This window comes from Sander lucioperca, chromosome 16 (genome assembly GCF_008315115.2).
Source record: "Sander lucioperca isolate FBNREF2018 chromosome 16, SLUC_FBN_1.2, whole genome shotgun sequence".
Lineage (NCBI taxonomy): Eukaryota > Metazoa > Chordata > Actinopteri > Perciformes > Percidae > Sander > Sander lucioperca.
Genome location: NC_050188.1, coordinates 11,066,707 through 11,074,692, shown reverse-complemented (window position 1 = coordinate 11,074,692; position 7,986 = coordinate 11,066,707). Strand labels below are relative to the sequence as shown.

The 7,986-nt window shown below is 37.6% G+C and overlaps 1 protein-coding gene across 1 annotated transcript in view; it reads right to left on the bottom strand.

Annotated features, from left to right (window-relative positions):
- LOC118493378 overlaps positions 1–2,891 on the bottom strand; it is a 10,445-nt gene extending 7,554 nt beyond the window's left edge. The window contains exon 1 of the mRNA XM_035993017.1: positions 2,881–2,891. The gene's annotated coding sequence lies outside the window, so the exon portion shown is untranslated. The remainder of the gene's footprint in view (positions 1–2,880) is intronic.
- Between the last annotated feature and the right edge of the window lie 5,095 nt (positions 2,892–7,986).

The following is a 7,986-nucleotide window of genomic DNA, read 5'->3' as shown; positions in this document are numbered from 1 at the left end:
ATTTCACATTAGCAACCCTAAAGCTCAAGGTGTAAAGGCCTAACGACCATCATCTGATACTGGTAACCCTTCCCCACACAGATAAGGCCTTTCAATCTCATTTATAAATGAAGTAACATGTATGAAAAAGAAATAAGCACAATTCATAATACGGATAAAAAAGGATAATCTCAGTATGTACATTATAATATTAACACATTATAGATAAGCGTATTAAAGAACAAATGAAACATTAATAACTTTGATTAGGAATTACATACTAATGTGTAAGTATGTCGGACAGTTGAAAAAAGAACTTTATGTTGCAATGGTGTTTTAAGTTTGTGCGCTAAAACAGATTGTCCCCACTTGGACTCTATTAAATGACAGAAGTCCCCTGTTGACTAGTGTGCTGAGACACTAACACTAATATGACAAGTTTGATAGATAAGATTTAGTTAAGTTTAATAAGGTTTTTCTCATTTGTAAATGTTTAGATAACATTTTCTTTTTCCAACTATCCTACACTTAAAACCTATATTAACACACTCACTAACTGTAAGTACATGTCTAAGTCATTATGTGTTTAAATGCATGCGTCAATGGAAATGGTCATCAGTAAGATCATTTCTTTTATTGTTTTAATCAATCACCCAAGCTGATTTGAGATCAGAAAGGACTAGACCTTGTCAATGTAATTGTTTGCACAAGCTACACTACTGTATGGAACAGAAGTAACATGTATGAAAAAGAAATAAGCACAATTCATAATACTGATAAAAAAGATAATCTCAACCAAATAATGATAATAATTCTTGTAACCCTTGACAGCTTCTAAATCAATGCTTTGTAATTGATATAATACTTTAGAAATGGGGAATCCATCATTCATGAAGTATGAACATTATAATATTAACATATTATAGATAAGCGTATTAAAGAACAAATGAAACATTAATAACTTTGATTGGGAATTACATACTAATGTGTAAGTATGTCGGACAGTTGAAAAAAGGGTTATGGTTAGGTTTAGTCCCCACTTGGACTCTATTAAATGAAAGAAGTCCCCTGTTGACTAGTGTGCTGAGACACTAACACTCCTGCATGAGTCCATACTGTACATTAGTTCAGTAAAAGACAGTATTAGTGTCAGGAGTAATATGACAAGTTTGATAGATAAGATTTAGTTAAGTTTCATAAGGTTTTTCTCATTTGTAAATGTTTAGATATCATTTTCTTTTTCCAACTATCCTACACTTAAAACCTATATTAACACACTCACTAACTTTAAGTACATGTCTAAGTCATTATATGTTTAAATGCATGCGTCAATGGAAATGGTCATCAGTAAGATCATTTCTTTTTTAATCAATCACCCAAGCTGATTTGAGATCAGAAAGGACTAGACCTTTTCAATGTAATTGTTTACACAAGCTACACTACTGTACGGAACAGAAGTAACATGTATGAAAAAGAAATAAGCACAATTCATAATACTGATAAAAAAAGATAATCTCAACCAAATAATGATAATAATTCTTGTAACCCTTGACAGATTCTAAATCCCTGGTTTGTAATTGATATAATACTTTAGAAATGGGGAATCCATCATTCATGAAGTATGAACATTATAATATTAACACATTATAGATAAGCGTATTAAAGAACAAATGAAACATTAATAACTTTGATTAGGAATTACATACTAATGTGTAAGTATGTCGGACAGTTGAAAAAAGAAAACTTTATGTTGCAATGGTGTTTTAAGTTTGTGCTCTAAAACAGATTGTCCCCACTTGGACTCTATTAAATGACAGAAGTCCCCTGTTGACTAGTGTGCTGAGACACTAACACTCCTGCATGAGTCCATACTGTACATTAGTTCAGTAAAAGACAGTATCAGTGTCAGGAGTAATATGACAAGTTTGATAGATAAGATGCAGAGGAAGATCAATACTTTGCCAGAGAGTCGTGAGTTGAGACAATCCTCTATTTTTCGCAAGGATGAATGCTAAGAAAAGCACATATAAATTGTGTCATGGGGAAACAACACTTAACTTTTTTACCTGCAATATTAGTCACATAACGTTTATTTTTATTGGTGAACAGACAAGATGAAATGACATTTGTCTAATGATTCAGGATTGCAACACTGGAACTGAGAATTTGCATGAAGCGGAAGGCACACTGATATATTTCTCAATAACTAAAGAAAAAGTAAAAATTAACTTGAATTGTATGCTAATCTTTAAAATGTAACTTTAAAAGTATATTATATATAAAGGAACCTGATAAAATCAATGTTGTTGCTAGTAATTCAGTCCTTGATATAAGTGCATGCAGTCAAGGCACTTCTGATTTGCAGGTAAAACAATGTTTATTCTCTATTTAAGTGGCCTGATTATTTCTTAATATTTGTATAACAGAGAAATGTTTGAATAAAGTTGAATCATCAATCTTTGAAATAAACTAAGTAGTTGCTGTAAACAAACAATCATTGAAAGAATAGGTACAGACAGTTTCACTTCAGTGAATGGAGGTCCCCTTTTTAACATACAGACATCGCTTAACCCACAAGTCCCCTCTTGGCAATTTTTTAAAAAAACATAAAAAAGCCTATTTTCAGTAATATTATAAAAAAAGATCTTAAAAGTAAATGTCCTTTTCTATTTTTGTATTTTTTAAATGACCAGAAATAGAAGTCCACACTTGGTCGGTGTAGCCTGATAGTCCCCTGTTGGTAACATAGACGTGTATGTGTGTGTGTGTGTGTGTGTGTGTGTGTGTGTGTGTGTGTGTGTGTGTGTGGACTACTGCACACTGAGGAGGAGTGAGGAAGTATTTTACTATACTGTAGGTCAAGACCAACACTCCAACGACACTTGAAGTATAAAGACCAACTTTATCGTCAGACCAATGCGTTTTGGCTTCGGGCCTTCATCGGGGTCTCCAATACAACACTACTGCAATAAATCCCTGTTTTAGTGAGGTGAAGGTAGGATTTATTGCAGGACTGTTGTATCACACTGTATTAGTTTTAGCTAGGTGTACTTAATAAACTGGCAAGGGAGTGTAGATTGCTTATAAAAGGTCTTCTTTGACAGTTCCCAATCAGCAAAAGGATGTACTAGTAGTTTAGGTTTTGAATGTATGCTAAAATCACATATCTACTCTCATAAAATACTGTGGTTGGTATATTTTTCTTGCATGCCACAAATGAACCACACCAGAGTCCTCTTGGAACACCCATGCCAGAAAAATGTTCTTAGTCAGTCCCTTTAGTCTGAGTTTGATTGACATCTTTCACACAAGCGCAAACGTACTGAACCAAACAGGCAAGTGCACCAGAACTGCACCAAACATCTTTCGGTACTTGACAGTTTGCAATACCCTGTGACACGAACACATTTTGGTTAGTATCAAGTATTGAAGTTCAATATGTATCCCTTGATCTGTCTGTCTGCAGTATCTATCAAGTATTCTTGTATCCATGTCGATCTCTCCTGTCTTTCTCTGTGTCTCTTCCCTCTGCTTGTTGTGTCAGGGTTATCTCTACATTCGAGCCATCCCTTCCTTTTTTACTACCCATAAAGCTTATATAGGCTCAAAAGTTACGATTGCAGTTCTACAGAATGCGATCCTCTGCAGGTACATCCATGTGCGAAATTCCTTTTTCTATCACACCAGGGGGAAAAAGTTGGCAGAGTCACATTTGTTAATGCCAGATATTAATCCTCGCTGCCAAAGAAACAAAAGTTATTGTGAATGAGGACCTCTGTGATTAATGCTTCACAGTATCACTTCGACCTTACCCAGCATGCATATCACAGATGATAAAGGCCCAAAGTGCACCCCAAGCAAGAAAACTGTTTTTAGAGTAAGGAATTACAGCAAAGTAAAAGTTTCTAATATCAAAGATTTAGGCCTAGATTTAGTAGATACATCCTAATGAAAGGCACTTGATCACCCATGGCCATGTGTCTGATCACTCTTCTAAAACAACTGAAGGGTTTCTGAAGAACAAAGTCAAAACCCCAGCCTAGTGATGTGGGTCTGACTTTTCCAGACATTTTGAAAAGTGCTTGAATTTAAAATAATCCTAGTTGTGATCTGTTTGAGTCCCTTGAATAAGACGATCCAAATACTGATCCCCTGAACAAAGACAGCTGTCAGTCCAAAAGAGGGTTCAGTCAGAGACACTTGTGTAAAGGAACTGACCATTTATAACAGATGGTTACAGTGAGACAATCTTTGCTCTGCTCTCTGAGCGAGTAGAAAGAATTCAAAGAATCTGAGCACCAATGCGGAATAATTATTCCCCACCTAATATGCATTCATTCATAAACATTAAATTGTATTGTGAGTGGCTATTATATCTAAAGATAATTGTATTAAATTGTTGGTAATTAGCATTACCAAAAATGTAGCACATATGGAGGAGGACGGGGTGGTAGAGGAAGCTGCAGCGGTATTGAGAAGTATCAGGTTATCATGGCCACACTGTACATCAGCATTTCCATGATCGGATGTTGGATCAGTTACCTGTAGCCAAGCGGATGAATGAGCCAGTGATTGTGAGAGGATGAAAGAGGCAGCTGATGTCAATCAGATAATGTGAGTACGACTTCAACTTATGCTAAGCTCAACTTTTGCAAAGCGACACCATACAATCTCTCATAGATGCACATCAGAAAACGTGAGAGCTTTTAATATGTCACATATTACTTAATTTGTATAGATATTGTGCTGTAATATTGGCTTTGTAGATTCTTACTGCTACTATGCTTCTATGAGGGAGCATGTTCCTTTTACGTGAGCATGAAGTCATGGTTGTTCATTTGTGTGAATGGGCGCAACAATTGTATTGATTTGTGTTGGTTTGTAGAACATGTTGTTCCAAAGGCATAGAGAAAAATGACACACTCAACCACTTATACAGTTTCATGGAAGCCAATAGTGCTCAAGTGAGTGGCTATTATATCTAAAGATAAGTACAAACGCTTCTGGAACAAAAACAAACAGAACATTCTGTAACTAAATAGTCCAAAATGAACCTGAGCAGATATTAAAACTAAACGGAGCATGCAGTGCATTATGATCTGTATCGGACTGTATCAAAGCATAATAGTCGCATACAATACAGAAAAAAAACATACACCAAAAGAACAACCATTTATAAAAACACAGCACCATCAATGATACCATGACAATAAAAATGTTTCCAGTTGTCAACTCACAACTCAATATCCCAGTTCCCAGATGAAAGGAGAGGGTAACCGTGTAGAAATCTAGCACCGTCTTATTGTAATGATTCGAGGGAGGGTTATCACTGTCTGGGAGTCACCAACCCTTGATAGTTGAACTTCTATGCTTTTTTTTCTTTTGGGTTTCACCTCTATTTTCTGCTCTTATTATTATTTTTTCTCACATGGGTTCATCCTTCCATCTCACATAAAAGAAAAAACAAAACAGCAGAAAGTAGGTCTGATTCAGCTCCCCATCTTGCTGTAGACTGGAGTAATACCTCGCTACTGCTAAGCCAAACTAAGTGTGTGTGTGTGTGTGTGTGTGTGTGTGTGTGTGTGTGAGCGAGCACAAGTGTTGGGGTGCATGTCCAATGCGCAAGATGCAATGAGTGTGCATGGCCCCAAAGATTGCCCCCATGTCCTACTGCGCTGACCCTTCCCTCTGATGAAAGGTAGTTGACAGAGTAGAGGTAAGTGGTGTGTGAGTGTTTGTATACTCTGGAGAAAGGTTTAGGGCGAGAGTCAGGGTCTGAGTATCATTTCTTCTGCCCCTTTTACCAAGTGGAGAACCAAAGTCTGGCTATACTAGACTCTTCTCATGCCACTCTCTCATGATTCATGAAAAACACCTGCTAGAGTGTGCTTTGGCCTGCGAGTGAAGTACTCATGCAAATGTAATTTGTGTGTATACGTGCGTGTGTTTATGAAAGCTTCAGTGTGTAAACAGATGTGGCTAATTTTCCACGGCAGTCTTATAAATCACACAGAAAGGGGAATCCGTGCCATGCATGGCCAACATTAACATTATGTGCTGCATGCAGATAAATGCATGTCAAAATACCTAGTTTTGTTGCTATATCAGTGTTCAAGAAAGAATAATCTGAAAACGATTAAAGAACATAAGAAATATTGTACGTAAGAGAAAGAAAGACAAAGAAATAAAAGTAAAGTTATTCAAAAAAAAAAAAGCAAATAGACAAAGAGGAATCAAGAAATAATTGACTGCAAAAAAAGAAAAAAAACGGATGAGCAAAGCCTAAAATAAACAATGAAAGCAACAGAACAAATAGACAAAAGACAGGCAGAAAAATAAAGGAATACTACAGTCATAGCAACAGGACTGCAGCTGCCCTTCACCACAGTTGAGAGCAACCGTCTGCCGAAGCAGGACCGGCGACCAAGTGCGGCCACTGATTTATAATCCACCTCCATCCCTCTGCAAGACCCCCCCCCCCCCCCCATCCCTTCGGCTCCTTTACGCCGTCAGCATGACGGCGTTGCTATGGTAACAGCATACCACTGCAGAGGCCTATGTGAGCAGTAATCGATCTATACGCGTGGCTGTGTCATGTATGCTGTCATGTGAAAAGACTCACTGTTAAAATAACAAGTTGGGTTTGGTAGATAATTTGAGGGGATATTTTTGGCAGATATCAGAGGGAGAGAGGCAGTAAAAAGAAGCTGCATTGTCAGAGTTCCGCTTAGCTCTTTTCTCTTAAATCTGTGTTAAGGATTAGAAGATTCTCTTGGGTGATACAATTCTTCCAACCTTGGACTCAATGAACATTTCAGAAACCACTGATTAAACCATAAAAAAAGCAAGTAAAATAACATTACTGTTGTAGTTCTGTCCCTCTAAAATGGAAGTTTTGGACATACATGAAAAACACTATCTCTGAACCTTAGCACTGTAAGGCTGCTTTTAGCCATGCTAGCAGCATATCTCTAGGTATGGCAATATTGGTTGGTTGGTTGGTTGATTAGTCAGTTGGTTAGTCGGTCCACCACTTTGGTCCAGACTGAAACATCTCAATGACTATAGGACAGATTGCTAGTAAATTTTGTACAGCCATGATCCCCATTGTACAAACCTAAATTGAATTTAGCGGGACCAGCAGGTTGACAATTTAGGTCTTTAGTCAAAGGTGTCTTAACAATTATTGGATGGATGACATGAAATGTGGTGCAGATATCCACCATGTCCAAAGGATGTATCCTAAGGACTGTGGTGAACCCTGACCTTTTCTTTAGCACTACCACGAGGTTCACATTTGTGGTTTGGAATTACTTAACATGATTTTTTTGCCACACTAAGTTATTGCAAACGCACTATACAGAGGTTCCTGCACAAACATGCTAAACCATGGGTGTACTTGTCTGTAATTAATCAGGCTCATGCAGCACAGTAATCTTGCTTGCACTGCTTTGAATGAATTGTTCTGGCCATCCCTGCATTGATTGCTCTTTGATTGTAGCCCTGCAGCTTTGCTGGGAGTCCACTGGACTGTAAATCCATTGAAATTCTCATCTTATGGAACTGAGAAAAAGAAAGGCTGGAGTAGAAGACAGAGGGTGAGGGGGTGGAGGGCCAAACGATAGACCAAATGACTGTGCGGTGTGGGAGTTGGAAGATTTGAAAATATCTAATAAGAGAAAGACAAACGGGGAAAAAAGGGCATATTGAGAATGAAAGTGAAATGAAACAATTTGGCAGTTTGTGTTGATGTATGTGTGTTTGTATGGGTGTAAAACAAACCAGTCAGCCTGTGGGGCAGAGAAAACTATATTCTAAATCCATTTTGAAGGCACACAAATTACCTTGAGGCCCCCATAGTCAGGCAGATGCTGTCCTGCACCAACCTGATTCAACTTCTCTCTTCATATCTGCTGCTGAGTGAGAAAGAGGTGAGAGAGAGTGAGAGAGAGAGATGGAGTGGGTCTGTCAGTCCAGTAGCTTATAAAAAGTCCATTATGGTGTGCT